Below are 17,473 nucleotides of genomic sequence, written 5' to 3' on the forward strand. Positions count from 1 at the left end.
TACTTTTCTTTGGGATTTTAGATTATGTACCACGCGGCTTGCTGAGAGAGGGAGCCGAGCCTTTGGAACCAGCTGAGGGATTTCTGGAAGATTCTGGAATGTACCAGTTTGTCAGAAAGAGATAAAAGCCGATGAAGATTTCATACTGTCACCTTCCGAAAGGTCACTATGAGACAGACCTCGGTCGTTTTACCGCTAATCACAATATGAATATGTTCGTGTTTGATATATGAATATGTGCGTGTTTGTATAATTTTATCAGTCTCTGTACATCATGCTGTGATACTATCTTATGAATATGCAGTAGTTAATACGTGTTTTCTGTGTGTTTGTGGTAACAAAAGGCTGTGAGTGGCGCTTACATGTAACATCCTTTCAAAGTAAAGAAATGTGTACATTTTAATTTGAATTCCCAATATTTTGAATTCCCAATTTTATTGATATATTATGAACTTTCAAAAATGATGAAATAAATTGAATAATAATAAAATATCATTAAGGATCACGATGTTCATAAAGGACCCAGAACATTGAATGGTAAAATGTTTTCTTTGATACGAGAATCCTCTGTAAAACCGCCGATCTTTGATGTTTGTGTTGTACAACATTAAGTGCATTTAATAAATTAACTCCTCTCCATGACTTTCGAATAAGCATCAGATCCAGTATTTTATTTCTTAAAGTGACGATAATGTTATTACTTGGTACGCTGGGACTTTCCAGTGACAAGAGAAAGATTATTAACTCTTGCAGGCCAGCTTTTTGGCAAAGCTTAGATGATCACAGAAAACGATTTTTCTGTTTTTATTACTTTCAGATACCTCGTTTTCGATATTCCAATTTGAATTATCAAATTGTTAAAATGCATTGTTGTTACATAATCGAAACGCTCTTTGGAGTGGGTCCAAGAAACAATGTCAGCTGATTAACTTCATCAAAAATTGATTGATTGATTGCATGTTGATTACTTTTCTCTCGAGAAATTTCACTCATAAGGAAACGCCTCCACTTGCCGGTGCAGAGCTGCGAATTTTGACCTATGCTAGGCACTTGGGGCCATTGAGCAGCGAGGCATCTTCTTCGTGACAGCACCTACTCCGACACTGGACCACGGTTAATATGGTCTCATCCGAAGGACCGATCTCCACGTCCTACTATGGGATTCAAACCTGCGACGTAAGGATCGACTATTTACTTTGCGACGCTAGATTGAGTAATTGATTGTATATTGTTTAAGTCCCTCTCGAGAATTTTTCACTCATATGGAGTATGCCGGTGAAGGGCTTCAAATTTTGACCTTTACTCGGCACTCAGGGCCATTGAGCAGTGAGGGATCTTTATCGTGCCAACGCCTGCCGCTGACACGGGGCCTCGGTTTTTAAGGTCTCATCCGAAGGACCCGCAACTTTCACTTCAAAGTGCCGAGCGCATGGCGAAGGAACAGTTGCTACCCATTTTATCGACTGGGTCAGTCGCGGCCAAGATACGAACTCACGACCTCCCGATCACGGAGCGAGCACTCTACCGACTGAGCTACCGTGAACGGTTGCGACGCTAGAGCAGACGCTTTAAACACCGCGCCACGTGGGCGACACATCATCAATGAAGTTTTTTACCATAGGTATGTTCATGCATGGACAAGATATAAATTCAGTGGATGTTCAAGATATTGGTGGTACAATGTACCTAGCAAGCAGTTGGACTTCTTATACGAGAACAGAGCAATGACTACTAATGAGGAGAGCAATGACTTCAAATGAAGAGAGTAATGACTACGTTTATAGACAAGTTAAAAAATGTTATCCTGTTTTTAAGAGCAGTATCTTCACATCTTTGGGATATGTTGCTTTTGATGCTTTTTCTTCCACCTAATCAACTAATATAAAGCCTAATGCCTTAACAGGAGCGCTGTTGTGCGCGCTCGATGCCTCATGAACTGGCAAAGCGTCTCCTTTACATGTAGAACCCGTAACAATTTAGAAGGGCGCTTTGCTCGTAAAACAATAGACGGCTACTGTTGTGGTGTTGAACTGGGTTTGCGACTTCATCAAATGAAATTTATTAGTTCCAATATCTAAGTACAGATATTGCAAGTTTGTTCGATTAATTTTGCTGACCAAAAGCAATGCAGGTGCACGAAAAGCGGTATATTTCCATAACGAATATCTTAAACCTTACAATTTATTTAAATTGATGATCGTTTTACATTAAGAGAGAAAGAATTCTTTTCGTATGGAGGAGGACTCGTTTTACTTAACAGTAGTCATGATTTTTCAGCCTCATCAAAACCTTTCTGTATTAATTTTTTTATTAATATTTTAGCTCACCTGAGCTGAAAGCTCAGATGAGCTTTGCTGATCACCCATCGTCCGTCGTCCGTCTAGCTGTCCGTCCATCTGTAAACTTTTCACATTTTCAACTTCTTCTCAAGAACCACTAGGCCAATTTCAACCAAACTTAGTACAAAGCATTCTTGGGTCAAGGGTAATTTAAATTGTTAAAATCAAGGATCAAGTCTCTTTCCAAGGGGAGATAACCAAGAAAAGATAAAAATAGGGTGGGGTCATTAAAAAATCTTTTTCTCAAGAACCACTGGGCCAGAAAAGCTGTAATTTATCTGAAATCATCCTGGGGTAGTGTAGATTCTATATTGTTCAAATAATGATCCCCGGGGTAGGGCGGGTCCACAATAGGGAATCCAAGTTTTAAAATAGAAATATATAGGAAAAAGCTTTTAAAATCTTTTTCACAAGAACCACTGGGCCAGAAAAGCTGAAACTTATGTGGAAGCATCCTGAGGTAGTGTAGATTCTAAATCACTGTCTAGTTATGAAACTGGTCTAAATTTCGTGAGTCCGTAGCATTACGGTCACCCAGTCTCCTAACAAACAGTACATATACCTGTGTCCGCAAGACCAACATTAGCCTTGGTCTACACACGTGCAATAGAGTTGTCTGAAACGCATCTAGCAAGCTCGGAGAAACACGTTTTGTTTTGCCAAAAAGTTACGATGGCAGTTAATTAGATCATATGAATAGGAATTCTGATTAATAAAAATTAAATAATCTCTGTTGAACTACATTTTGTTCTAACATTTGCATCTGCAATAAAGTGTGTTTAAAATGGGTTAGGAAAATCAGGGCCGGGCCGGAAAATTCTAAACTGGAAATTTTTTTTTTGTTTTGAAAATTGCTGAAATATACTACTGTACACTAATGTATTCGTCGCAGAACTCATTTATATGATTCAAATTCTATATAAAATGATATGCTGAACTTCAACACGGACCCTGTTTTCAGTTTAGAAATCTCCGACCCGGTTCGGGTATTGCTACACATTTATACCCTACAGTTTACACAGTCTACACATGAGCAGAATCCGGCCAGGGATCGAAAATCCCATCATTTAATAATACACACACACAGAATGATTACTGGTTGTTTTTTTCTTTAAGAGGAAATTGTATGAAAATTAACGGTCTATAAGCATGTACTTATTACAATTGTTGATATAGTATTATCAATTCATCGGTGAAAATATATCAGTCGAAGAATGACCTAAATATTCTGAGTTATCAAACATGTTAAAAAAGGGTGAGGAGGGAGCAAGCGTAGGAATATTGATATTTTTTATTTGCATTTCGGGGGGAAAGTGATTTTCTAAAAATATTTTGACATTATTTTTGGTTTCTTTAACGTATGACATACACAACATTATTCTTATCGTGAACAATAATGTTGTATCTACTTATCATGATGGAACTATTTTTGTCGGAACAATATCTTTGACTCGACCCTGACTACAGTAATATACATGTATCTTGCATTAATAATAAGCACTGATCGAATATATTAAAAAATCTTTGAAAATCTTCTTTTCAAGAACCATTGGGCCAGAAAAGCTGAAACTTATGTGAATCTTGGGGTAGTGTAGACTCTAAATTGTCCAAATCATGACCCCTGGGGATAGGGCTTGGTCACAATTGGTATAACAAAGGGGGAATCTGTTAAATAACAGCATGGCCAAAATTTCTCAGGTGAGCGATGTGGCCCATGGGCCTCTTGTTTTTATCATGCGTCGGGAGAGGGCAAGCAAACATTCTTTTAAAGCTGGCCTGCCAATGAAAAATTACGTTATAGATCAATTTGAATCACTGTGATGTTGACTTATATTGATTGTGTTCTCTTATGTATTAAATGTAATCAGTTAAATACGTCAAATAACGTAAAGAAAATTTTTATATAAACTTCATCCGTGGTCGAACCAACAAATCACATTAGCCTACAGTATTATAATTATTGTTTGCAGATTAAGGTGTATTGATACTCTGATAAGAGGGATAACTCTTAGTGAGATAAATGTCTATTATTCCTTTATAGATTTGCCAAGTTGGAGTGTCTTTTTTGTCCAATTTTGCTCCGCAAGCTGTGCTATATTTGTTTGTATATTACTTAACAAATGCATTTCTTCTGGAAAATCATTAAGGTTCAAGCAACATTTTATATAAGAGAGTAGAGGGTTTATGACTCTTAAGACGTTGACCAAGTGCAAACAAATAAACAATCCTTAAATCATTCGTAGGCTTGTCAATATAATTCAAGTACACAAATCGACGGCTTTAGCCACTGATACATCCGCTGAATACTTAAAACAGTTAATACGTTTCCTTTATAATAAACGTTTTTATGTGAGTATTTCTTGTTCAACTTAATGCAATGTTCTCATGTAGAAAAACAAATTACAGTAAGGTAACTGTCATTATCACATTTGATTTAGCTATGTTGTTCACATTGTGTTATACGGTGTTGATTTTCTGTGACATGGCGCACGTTAAATCTTTTGAGTGGACACCTAAAGGCTGGGATGGATTAGCGATAGATTGTCCTGAAAAGTGTATCGACTCTTCCGCCTTTATGCTTCCGGATACTTATTGCTGTGCCTGTTATGGAAGGAGTGTTCTAAATGATTTACTCGATACCTCATACTTAAACATTGATAATTTAAATGAACTCCTCGGAAAAACTTATTATCTTGAACATCGTGAGAAAGCATTGCAGTCATTTCCGGAAAACATTTGTGACTTACCAGCTCTTATAAAAATTGATTTGTCACGGAATCTGATTCTGGATGTGCCTAATTTATCCTGCATAAGAAATCTTACTCATCTGATTTTATCCAGGAACAAAATATCTGTTCTACGGAAGGGTTCTCTTAGCAATAATAGAAACCTGAGGGTTGTAGATTTATCGTTTAACCTCATCACTTATATAGAGACAGGCATTCTGAGGGACATGGTATTTCATGAATTATATCTAAATAACAACGATCTGATATCTATTGATATCACTGATCTTGTATTTGAAAGAGTCTTTTGCACTTTAGATCTATCTAAGAACAGTATACGAACAATAACTAACGAACATGGATGGGCAGTAAATCTTGCCACGACTTATGGACCTGGTTATATCGATTTTTCATTCAATAAACTGAGCACTTTACCAGATTTTGGAAAACTTGGCTTTTCGGATATGTTTCAACTCGGTAAACTTCTTCATTTTGGTTTTGATTTGCGATATAACCCTATTCAATGTGACTGTGTCCTTGCTAAACCAATATTACATTTAAAACCACTTTTTGAAATATTCGATAGGGATTTTTTCAATGTTGAATGTGAAAATCCAGCATTTGTTCGTGGGTTAACTGTTCCCGATATCATCTCTAATAATAACCGAATAATAAATATGACGTGCAATTATACGTCATATCCTACTTGCCCTTTTGGTTGCTCGTGCATAAAGAGGCCAGGTTTCAAATATCTTTCAACTTCAACAATTGTGTTCAAGTTAATAATGGATTGTACAAACGCTGATTTAGTGCGACTACCTAATATTTTTATAGAGAGTGACGAAATTGAAATCTACATGCAGGGAAATCATATCACTCGCATACCATTTAAACATTATTTAAATCGCGTAACTGTTCTTGAGCTGTCAGCCATTCCCGTCTTCGATAATGGAGCGCTGGAGAATCTCACTCAACTGCACAGTTTTTTAATTCCTCCCAATCAGCAACTTGAAGGAATTTCTCAGGATTTTTCGATTTTTAAACCTTGTGTATTTTTACAAAGGGGAAACTTTGTCATGAACTGCACATGCACGCATCAATGGATCTATAATTGGCTTATTATCAAAGGGACTGAATGTAACACTCAGTTTGAATTTCGTTGCCTTGCTGGGAATAAACAAGAGAGTTTGCTGAAAATTATTCCAAAGCTGATGTGCTTTCAGAAGGATAATACACTTCTTTACGTAATTTTCTCTTGTGGTACAGGTGTATTGTTTATTCTTGTTGCCATTGGTGTTTTATTGTTCAGGTTTAAGTTTGAAATTACGGTCATATTAAAAAGAAAGAAGGCAAGTAGAATTTCAACGAAAACAACTAAAGAAGATATTTATATTTCCTTCGACGAAAGAAATGAAGATATTAATACATGGGTGTTAAAGACCCTTCAACCGTTTTTGGTAGAGAAGAATTTAAGACCATTTATTCCATCACGTGATTTGCCTTTGGGTAGTGTTCGATCGGATGAATCGGCGTGGCAGATCGCGATTACTCATTATTTTATCGTGTTTTTGTCAGCTTATTATTTTGAAGATGAGTGGTTCGAAACAAGAAATGAATGGAAATACATATGGAACAGTTACTTATCTGGTGAGAGAAAGGATTTATTGCTTATAAACTACGACCTTATGAAAGTTAACGACATTTGTTGCAGGAAATGCAGGGCAGTTATGCGTTTTGGGAATATCATTGACTTTGATAGAGGAGAAGAAAAAATATTTTCTAAGATTTTAGAGATTTTTACATAACTTTACATTCACGACAATTTTGTTTGACTATATATTGTGTCATTTTTTTCTAAGGATCCAAAGCATTTTACAACAGTATGATAATAATAGTACAGATATGTATTTTAAGGTATAGTTTATTTCATGGAAATAGTCGAAAACCTTCCCTTGGATACAATGAATGGGATGATACAAGCACATGATTTTAAGAGGTCATGCCAAAAAGCATTGAGCTTTCTATGGAAAGACAAAAATATGAATTTGTCTGGAATTTGTGTCTATGGATTATTTCTGTCACAGATAACTTGAAAAATATAAAATAAGTGACTACAACCATAGTCACCAACTTTTTACATTCAAAACGGTAAATACTTACATAATGTAAAGTGTATGTTCACACAAATGTTCGCAAAAGATTATTTTTTTAAATGCTTATTATTATTTAAGGAATGACTCTTATTCTTGGCCAAATTATTCAATATAACCTGGTTTGGGTCAGTTTACTCTTTATAATCCGCGAAGCGTAAACCGACCCAATCCAAGTTATACTCAAATATTTCCATTTCCAATTGTTTTTCAATGATAAACACTACGAAAGTGAATCTTGTTAATTTCTCCGTGATTCCTGTGGAATGTAAATTTCTCTATTGAAATACTATCACAATCTCTATCCAGAGTTGTCGTTCCCGCTTCTCTCCTACATACACCTCTGTCAACGATTGTTACAAAAGATTCTTGGAAAAATTGTTTTTGATTAAAATTTGTATTTATAATTGTGTGTAATCATATTTCTTATCGAAAAACATTATTTATTTTAATTTGTTACACCTTAAAATAATTTTTTAATTAAGATTTTAATTTTTACTCCGCAAAATAGTTCCCTAAAATCTTTGAAAATAAGTCGTTTCGAGTGATTATAGATTTGAATTAGATAATGAATTCTCATCTTTATCAATATTTACAATAATTAATTTTCATTTAAATTTCGAATCTTTGCTGTTTTAAATTTGTACAAGAATCTTGTACAACGAGCGTTGACAGAGGTGTTGTGAGCGCAGCGGAAGATAACTCTGGATAGAGAATAATACTATCACTGGCGTATAAATACACTAAAGAAAAATAGATGTTTTGTTTAATTGTTTACTAAGTAATTAGCTACGATATATCTTTTAGCAAACAAAATAAATAATGAATTATTTCCGGCTCAAAAGCAAGTCACTAGAGCAACGCTGTCCACTATCACCGAGGACTTGCGAGACAGAGAACTCCACTTCCGTAAACACGGTAAACAGCCCATCTGAACCACATGGGGAAATCGGCACATAGATCTGTACTCTATCATCTGATACAGACATCATCCTTCAGCCATTACCATCCGACTTCTTAAGCAAATCAACTTCCTCTGCTATTTTAACATCCACACAAATCTGTTTCCTGTTTCTTGACCATGCTTACCAACTCCTGTTCATCAACTGTAACATTGCATTCAATACTAGTATGGCGGCGGAGAAGTGACATAGGGCCTATACACGTGTTCGTGCTTCCGACAACTTATAACTAGGCCATATATATAATTAAAGTTAACAAGATTGCTTTGATCATAATCTAAAATTCTTTTGTTGTTTATTTTGTGAATGTTGATATTTGACAACTGAAACTAAATAATCAATAAATTTGTTTCGTTTTTTTATGGGACTATTTTTTTTTATAGTAAAAGAATGGGTGGACTTAACGCCCTATCTTGGATTTTTTTGAGACTACTCTAACAAGTTGAAAATAAAGGGAATAATTTTACCGATGTATACAATACTATAAACAACAAAACTGCGTTATACTTGTGTTCCCTCAATAATAAAGTCCTATAGGATATTAGCTGCAACCATTCTTGGGAGAAACATCTATATATATCCGGAGCTTGGTTGGGGGTTCATCAAGAATCATTTACTTAAAGAAAGTAATCAAGTGTTTCCATTTAATATCTAAAACATCATTTTTCAAATTCTAATTTAATATCGATTAAAATACTAGTAATATATATAAATAAATGTACATGTAATTTGGATAAAAACATACTGTATATATATATATATGCATTTATAAAAATGGATCAAATCATGCGCTATTTTTGGGTTTACAAAGGCGTGCTCTTCAAATGATGGGGAATTATTCCATCATGTGTACATCTATTTCGCCACCTCCAGTTTTGTGAAAGGACATATTTATATACCTTGGACTTATATTAATTAGTTTGCCTGTTATTGAAATTCAATGCAAAGTAAAGCAGTTTTAACTTGGAGAGAACACAGTTATACATATACTAGTAGTCTATTGGATTTTCTCTCTCCTAACACACACAATCTCTCCATAAGAAATCTTTGATATGCAGCCGCAATATTTAGTTCCCTCCTAAGTCATCGATTTACCTGTCCTAAAGTTACGACATAACTTAGGAATATCCTAAGATAAGACGAGGTTAGTGAAACGGATAAGTAATGAACTTAGGAAAAAGTTCTTTCCTAACATAGAACTTAGTCCTAAGTAGGCTTTGTGAAGCGGGCCCCTGGAGTCTTGTCTTGTATCTGATTAAATTGACTTTATTGACATTTTTCGTAAAGGTACAGCTTCTTTGGAAGGATCCTAGAAATACGGGTTTGAAGGAGAAGACAGCATATCGACTGGAGCTAATTCGTAGACCGAACATCGGTCTCATCAGGTAGTACCACAATATTTATAATCATCAATGACTCCAACCTTTTTCGCTTCTTCATTGCTTACAATTATGGAGTTATTTAAAACCTCAAATTTTTCAAAATTTTGTTGTTTGAAGAGACAAGCCTAATGGCTGATTCAGGAAACGTGTATGACGCCATTCTCGGTACAGTCCACTAATTGTTTTCCCATAGGCGACAATGTTAACGTTTCTTCTCATAGCGATGTCCCTAATTTTCGTTCAGAAGTGAGTGACCCCTCAAATCAAAGCACATCAACTTGTCTTTCCTTGGTTAAAATCTCGAGGTGGCATGTCAGACTCGTTTTCCGGCAAAATGCGTCTGTCTGCGGGAACCTCTAAAAATGAAAGTGAAAGTAGGGGAATTTCAGAATTATCACTGGCGTTATAATACACAAAATAATTCAGCTGATCTTCTTGATAAATTACATTTTCCAAGCTTTTTTGGTAGGAAAGATACTCCTTATCAACAAGTGTGAGGTTCAGTTCAGTACATCTGCCCAGTTTTTTTTATGCAAGTCTGCAAATTTAAAGGAACTTGTAATTTTTTCTGCACTACTTTCTTCTCCTACCGATTCTAAAAATAATTAGTGGGATGTACCCAATATGAAAAAACATTTTTTTTTATTTAGCAATATTTCACACTGTTTGTCAATCTAGAGCATAAGTAGAGACATCATGCCAAGTTTCATGAAAATTCAACAATTGATTAAGATCTTACAGCATTTACAGTTCTATGTGTAATATCCTTAAAAAATGCTCCAATCTAGCGAAAACTGCACCCAAGTTTTAAGTCAAATTTTAGCCTATTAACACATTTATACCATTCTTAATCAACTTCATAACTTTAAACACATATAGTCAAATCATAATCAAGCACTAAATTGGGTCAATTTCACTTATTTTAAAAAATTAATGTATTTCCGCACAAAATATGACCACTTTTCACCCTCTTATTCATATGTAGGAAATTAGGCTGGACTGAGGACATCGGCCTGGATAGCTCAGTGGTTAGAGCACCTGACTAGAAATACAGGGGTCCCAGGTTCGATTCCCGGTCCAGCCATATGTTTTCAATATGTATGTATTTATGAATTTTCAATGTATGTTTACTCATTCCTCCTTTCAATACTACAGATGGTGCCGTGGCCTACCTTGTTCAGGCAATGTATAATTACTAATGTTAAGTCCTGACAAGGTGAACTTGAGTTGTGTCTTAGGGGTCGAAGACTATTTAAGGAAGGGGGAATGTAGGAAATTAGGCTGGACTGAGGACATCGGCCTGGATAGCTCAGTGGTTAGAGCACCTGACTAGAAATACAGGGGTCCCGGGTTCGATTCCCGGTCCAGCCATATGTTTTCAATATGTATGTATTTATGAATTTTCAATGTATGTTTACTCATTCCTCCTTTCAATACTACACATAGATTCTCCAGAAATGGCAAAAAAATGAAGTTAACAAATACCCCGAAAGTAGTAAAATAAAAAAGAACTGATTATTTCCTGTCCATTGATGTATCATTCATGAAATTTGGTCTATGAATAAAAAAGTTATAAGCCTTTATAATCTTTTATAGAATCATTTGTTTCAAAGCAATTTTTATACCAATGCAAATTTACTCATCTATGACGTCACAATGTCATCATAATAATGGATAGCTCAATACATGTGTATCATTACTTTTCCCGTACTTTTCATATAAGACAAAATCAGTGCTTATATACTATTATTAACTTTAAAAAATAAAACTATGTGGTTTTGCAGATTAAATAAATAATCCACTAAAGTTGTTTTGTTTCCATGGTAACCATTTTGTAATTTGTAGGAAATGAGTCAAAATTTTGAATTTCCTGACAAATCGCATAATGTCGACTGTCAAATATTCATGAAACTTCAATTCTTATATCCGTGTAATCTTAATAATGCATAATTTACAAAACAAAGATGTAGATCTAATTAATTTGAAATTCTTAAATAAGAAAAAATCTATATAAGTGCAAAATGTATAAAGCAGTGCATGTACAGATTAGTTATAGCTAAATACTTTCACATTCTGATCACCTATTAAATATGTAAATTTCCTCACCCCCACCCCATCCCCCACTTCAATGATTTTTTTTTTTTTTTAGAAAACTTTAACTTACACACATTTTGCCGACTGTCACATTTTGCTGGTGCTGTTTCAAGATGTATTCAAATGGGTGTGCATTTGCTGGCCAATAGTTTTAAACACCATCTGCATGGACCTCATGTTTTTCCTGTACCAATCACCATGAACCTAAAAAAATCAATACAATAAATGGCACAATATCACATTTGCAGACAGACAGACAAACAGACATTCAACACGTACAATTTTACCATATTCCTTTTATGCCCATTACTTGAAATTAATTACTTTAAAAAATGATTAATTGCTCCCACCTGAAATCACACTGTTAACATTAGTAATTAAGTTAATTCGGGTCAACTGGAGTATACGGAATAAATAGTTCCTTGAGGATGCCTCTCCATCAGAAATGGGTGATTTAAGGAATCACTGTCTAGTTAGGAGAGTATGCCAGGGCATCAACAATAGTGGGAAACATGGGATAATTTGCATAACGGGCTTCGCCCGTTATGCAAATTATCCCATGTTTCCCACTATTGTTGATGCCCTGGCATACTCTCAAAACTAGACAGTGATTCCTTATATTTCCATTTCATTGTGAAATAAAATTGTAAATTTAGACTTTAAAAATGTAGACATAGATTTAAATCACACGAGGACTTTCATGCTAATTTCAATAGTCCTCGCCCACTGACGTCAAACACAAAGGCAGCCGCACGAGATTTACATGCATATTTGGCCTCCTTAGCGTCAGACACAGAGACAGATGCGCACGAGATTTGCATGCGTATTAGGCCTCCTTAGCTCCTGACCTATCGACCTGCCTAATTTACATTCCGGCAGAATTATCAAGAAATAAACTCCGACAACTTTCAAAGAGTTATCACAGAGAAAAAAATTAGAAATGGAAATATTAGGTTATCAATGATAATTATAAATTCTATGACATGTATGAAATTGTCAATGCATTGACACGTTGACATTGACAGAATGGAATTGTCAATGCATTGACACGTTGACATTGACAGAATGGAATTGTCAATGCATTGACACGTTGACATTGACAAAATGGAATTGTCAATGCATTGACACGTTGACATTGACAAAACGGAATTGTCAATGCATTGGCACGTTGACATTGACAAAATGGAATTGTCAATGCATTGACACGTTCACATCGACAAAATACAATTGTCAATGCATCGACACGTTGACGTCGACAAAATGGAATTGTCAATGCATTGACACGTTGACATCGACAAAATGCAATTATTGTCAAAGCATTGACACGTTGACATCGACAAAATGCAAATGCATCGTAGCCACGGAATATATTACAATTCAAAACAATGCACCAAATCAGAATTTTGTGGTCAAAATTTAGAAAAATTTTCTCCTCACACACTGGACAAACAATACGTGTATGGTGTCTTTACTGGTGGTCATGCACAGGTTCGTTTGAGTGCAGGCAATGTCCATGTCATTTACATGGATGTATAGGGATAAATCACGATGCATTGACAGTTTTTTATTATGTCAATGTCAACGTGTCGATGCATTGACAATTATTAAATATGTCAATGTCAACGTGTCGATGCATTGACAATTATTAAATATGTCAATGTCAACGTGTCGATGCATTGACAGTTTTTTAATATGTCAATGTCAACGTGTCGATGCATTGACAATTATTAAATTTGTCAATGTCAACGTGTCGATGCATTGACACTTTTTTCAATTGGACAATGTCAATGTGTCAATGTCGACGCGTCGATGCATTGACACTTTTTTCAATTGGACAATGTCAACGTGTCAATGTCAACCTGTCGATGCATTGACACTTTTTTCAGTTGGTCAATGTCAACGTGTCAATGCAATGTCAGTTCTTTAGTTTTTTTTCATAAATTTGTCAATGTCAACGTGTCTATGCATTGACTGCTTTTTTTATGTGTGGCTATTTATAATATTTATAATGCGCATTGATTTTCTGCAAGGGATTTACAGCCGGAACTATTTATTCCGTATACTCCAGTTGAGCCGGTAATACCTTAGTACAATATTTGTAAATAACAATTTAATGTTTTTGGAACCTGTCGATGATCGGCACGTCACATACATGACATACATCATTTCAGATCAGTTGCGCGGTGAAGCTGGTTACAGTTGTCTAGGAGTTAAACGATGTGTGTGAACATGCACATTAACTAATTTTTCTCATATTTTTTAGCAATTGCATTACATGTATTTGTTGAATGTACAATCATTGTCAGTAAAACATGATTTTTACCTATTCTGCTGAATTAACGGCTCAACTGATCTGAAATGATGTATGTCATGTATATGACGTGCCGATCATCGACAGGTTCCAAAAACATTAAATTGTTATTTACAAATATTGTACTAAGGTATACCTCTTACCTCCTGTGTAAAATACAAATGCCCATCACCTATATACTGCTAAACACTGCACTGAACAGTTTTGATAACTTTCTGCTAAGTCTACTTTCACTTCGACCTTGACCCCGATTGAATACCGATCCCGAACCCATTTGTGAATTTTTGTGTATTGAAAATAAACCACAGTGGAGCATGTACATCTAAATAATTGCTTCTTAGTCAAATTATACATTTATGATTCTGAATAAATAAATTATATAAATCGATACATTTAATCTACATGATACATGTGTAAACAATGGGTGATACATGTATGAGCATGTTGTGTGTGTGTGTGTGTGTGTGTGTGTGTGTGTGTGTGTGTGTGTGTGTGTGTGTGTGTGTGTGTGTGTGTGTGTGTGTGTGTGTGTGTGTGTGTGTGTGTGTGTGTGTGTGTGTGTGTGTGTGGTGTGTGTGTGTGTGTGTGTGTGTGTGTGTGTGTGTGTGTGTGTGTGTGTGTGTGTGTGTGTGTGTGTGTGTGTGTGTGTGTGTGTGTGTGTGTGTGTGTGTGTGTGTGTGTGTGTGTGTGTGTGTGTGTGTGTGTGTGTGTGTGTGTGTGTGTGTGTGTGTGTGTGTGTGTGTGTGTGTGTGTGTGTGTGTGTGTGTGTGTGTGTGTGTGTGTGTGTGTGTGTGTGTGTGTGTGTGTGTGTGTGTGTGTGTGTGTGTGTGTTGACTGTTGTGTGTGTGTGTGTGGGGGGGGGGGGGGGGGGGGGGGGGGGGGGAGGTAGACACTTTATTTATGAATTAATTTGTTTAAAAATGTGTATCAACAATAAAAGAATTGGTTTTTTTTTCATTAATTTGAACAATTGAAAATAATAGAAAACACCAACTTTGAAATAAATTCAAGATTTATGACATCTTTCACTTACTTATAGGCTTCCTAATATGGGTACAGTCCACTAATTGTTTTCCCATAGGCGACAATGTTAACGTTTCTTCTCATAGCGATGTCCCTAATTTTCGTTCAGAAGTGAGTGACCCTCAAATCAAAGCACATCAACTTGTTTTTCCTTGGTTAAAAACTCGAGGTGGCATGTCAGATTCGTTTTCCGGCAAAATGCGTCTGTCTGCGGGAACCTCTAAAAATGAAAGTGAAAGTAGGGGAATTTCAGAATTATCACTGGCGTTATAATACACAAAATAATTCAGCTGATCTTCTTGATAAATTACATTTTCCAAGCTTTTTTGGTAGGAAAGATACTCCTTATCAACAAGTGTGAGGCTCAGTTCAGTACATCTGCCCATTTTTTTTTATGCAAGTCTGCAAATTTAAAGGAACTTGTAATTTTTTCTGCACTACTCTCTTCTCCTACCGATTCTAAAAATAATTAGTGGGATGTACCCATTCTGAGTGGTTGAAAATTGGGCGTATTTAGCTTTTCTCAGGAGGGGGTCATACGGTCCGATCTGGTTTATAGGTGTAATGGTAAATTTCACATAGTATGAAATATGAATGTTATAGGACATAATCTGCATTGCTTGACAGATGTCCATAGTTTTACACTTTTCTTTGGGATTTTAGATTATGTACCACGCGGTTTGCTGAGAGAGGGAGCCGAGTCTTTAGAACCAGCTGAGGGATTTCTGGAAGATTCTGGAATGTACCAGTTTGACAGAAAGAGATTAGGGCGATGAAGATTTTATATCGCCACCTTCTGAAAGTGCCCATTGAGACAGATCACGGTCGCTTTACCGTTTATGTCCGTGTTTGTATATTTTTATCAGTTTCTTTCCATCATGCTGTGATACTGTTTCGTGAATATGCAATAATATGCAATATTTATATGCAATAATACGTCTTAATTCCTTTATCTCTGTATGCTGTTATTATGTGAACGCATTACTGAGAATGAAATCATAGCACGAATAGTGTGCTTATCCTTACAAAGGGAAGAAACTTTATTATTATAGAAACTTTATTGATATATCATGAACTTTCAAAATTCATAAAATAATTTGAATAAAATATCATTAAAAACTATACGCTCTTCAAATAGAGACCAAAACATTGAATGGTAAATTTTTATCTGTATATGAGTAAACTTTTGAACAAGTTTCTCACAACACTGATCTTTGATATCTTGTTTGCAACCTTTGATATTTCAGCATCATCTAAACCAATCTGTTTTAAATTTAATGAATATATTAGATTCTTCGTCTCTGTTTTTGGTTTTTAGCTCTATTGGTCCGTCCGTCTGTCTGACTGTCTGTAAATTTTTTTCTAAATGCTACTCCTCCTACAGTTTCTGCCTGATTACGATATAACTTGGTACACAAGCAGACTACACTAAGATACATAATTTCGTACATCGGTTTTTGATTTTGATGAACGGTGTTGTCAAGGTTACTAAAACTAAAATTTCTGTGAAATTCCTTTAAAACGCTACTCTTCCTACAGTTTTTGTCTGATTTCAATATTACTTGGCACACATGTAGACTTCACTAAGACACATAAGTTTACTTATTGCTGCCTTTGCAAAGGTTCAAATTCAAGTGCTTCTTTTCCTTTGTTAAACGTACAGACGAGTAGAGCTACAGTCTTATGAGAGACTTCTGGTTTCCTCGCTATATTTTTCGGGCTTTCAAAGATCTAATGTAGGCGTAATTTATTTATCTGTTCATGAAAATATAAGGAACTACAAGTTATCTAAGGATTTATTATGAGAAATATTTCGTGTTAGTACGATGGCGTGATGTGAAAATTACGTTTGTGTGATGTCATGGTTTTGTTAGTCCTCTCCCTTGCTTTGTAAACATTCCACTTTCGCAACAGTATCATCAGAAGGGTTATCATGGTTATTGGTGCAGATTAAGGCGTTGGATAAGAGCAACAAATAAACAAGGAGTTTCCTTGAATTATTCGTAGGCTTGTCAACTGAAACCAAGTACATAATGCGACGGAATTAGCTACTGATGCATACACTAAATACTTAAAACAAAGTCCCAGATAATACGTGTCCTTAATAATAAACGTTTTTATGCAAGTATTTCTTGTTGAAATTAATGTATTTAACAAAACACGGTAAGGCAACTGTGTCATTGTCACATTTAATTTAGCTATGTTGTACACATTATGTTATACGGTGTTGATTTTCTGTGATTTGGCGTACGTTAAATCTTTTGAGTGGACACCTAAGGGATGGGACGGATTACCGATAGATTGTCCTGATGTATGTATAGACTCTTCCTACTATGTACTCCAGGATCGTTGTTGTGTCTGTAAGGAAAGGAGTATTCTAAATGACTTACGCTATATTTCATACTTCAACATTGATAATTTAAATGAACTCCTCGGAAAAACTTATTATCTTGAACATCGTGAGAAAGCATTGCTGTCATTTCCGG

At 35.5% G+C, this 17,473-nt stretch overlaps 2 long non-coding RNA genes and 1 other non-coding gene across 4 annotated transcripts; 2 read left to right on the top strand and 1 right to left on the bottom strand.

The window, feature by feature from the left end:
• The first annotated feature begins 9,431 nt into the window (after positions 1-9,431).
• On the top strand, positions 9,432-15,892 carry LOC134257880 (uncharacterized). Its single transcript, XR_009990024.1, has 3 exons — positions 9,432-9,705; positions 15,461-15,554; positions 15,651-15,892. It is a non-coding gene; the product is annotated as an uncharacterized LOC134257880 (long non-coding RNA).
• Positions 9,730-15,374, bottom strand: LOC134257869 (uncharacterized). 2 transcript variants are annotated; one of them, XR_009990021.1, is made up of 4 exons: positions 15,299-15,344; positions 14,998-15,207; positions 11,726-11,857; positions 9,730-9,915 (listed from the first exon to the last, which is right to left on the bottom strand). It is a non-coding gene; the product is annotated as an uncharacterized LOC134257869 (long non-coding RNA). The 2 variants fall into 2 exon arrangements; XR_009990019.1 differs by having other exon boundaries at positions 14,998-15,374.
• Positions 10,857-10,930, top strand: Trnas-aga (transfer RNA serine (anticodon AGA)). Its single transcript has one exon. It is a non-coding gene; the product is annotated as a tRNA-Ser (tRNA).
• Positions 15,893-17,473: the final 1,581 nt, after the last annotated feature.

Source organism: Saccostrea cucullata, unplaced genomic scaffold (genome assembly GCF_032062105.1).
Source record: "Saccostrea cucullata isolate Sc308-1 unplaced genomic scaffold, CSIRO_AGI_Scuc_v1 ctg13379, whole genome shotgun sequence".
Lineage (NCBI taxonomy): Eukaryota > Metazoa > Mollusca > Bivalvia > Ostreida > Ostreidae > Saccostrea > Saccostrea cuccullata.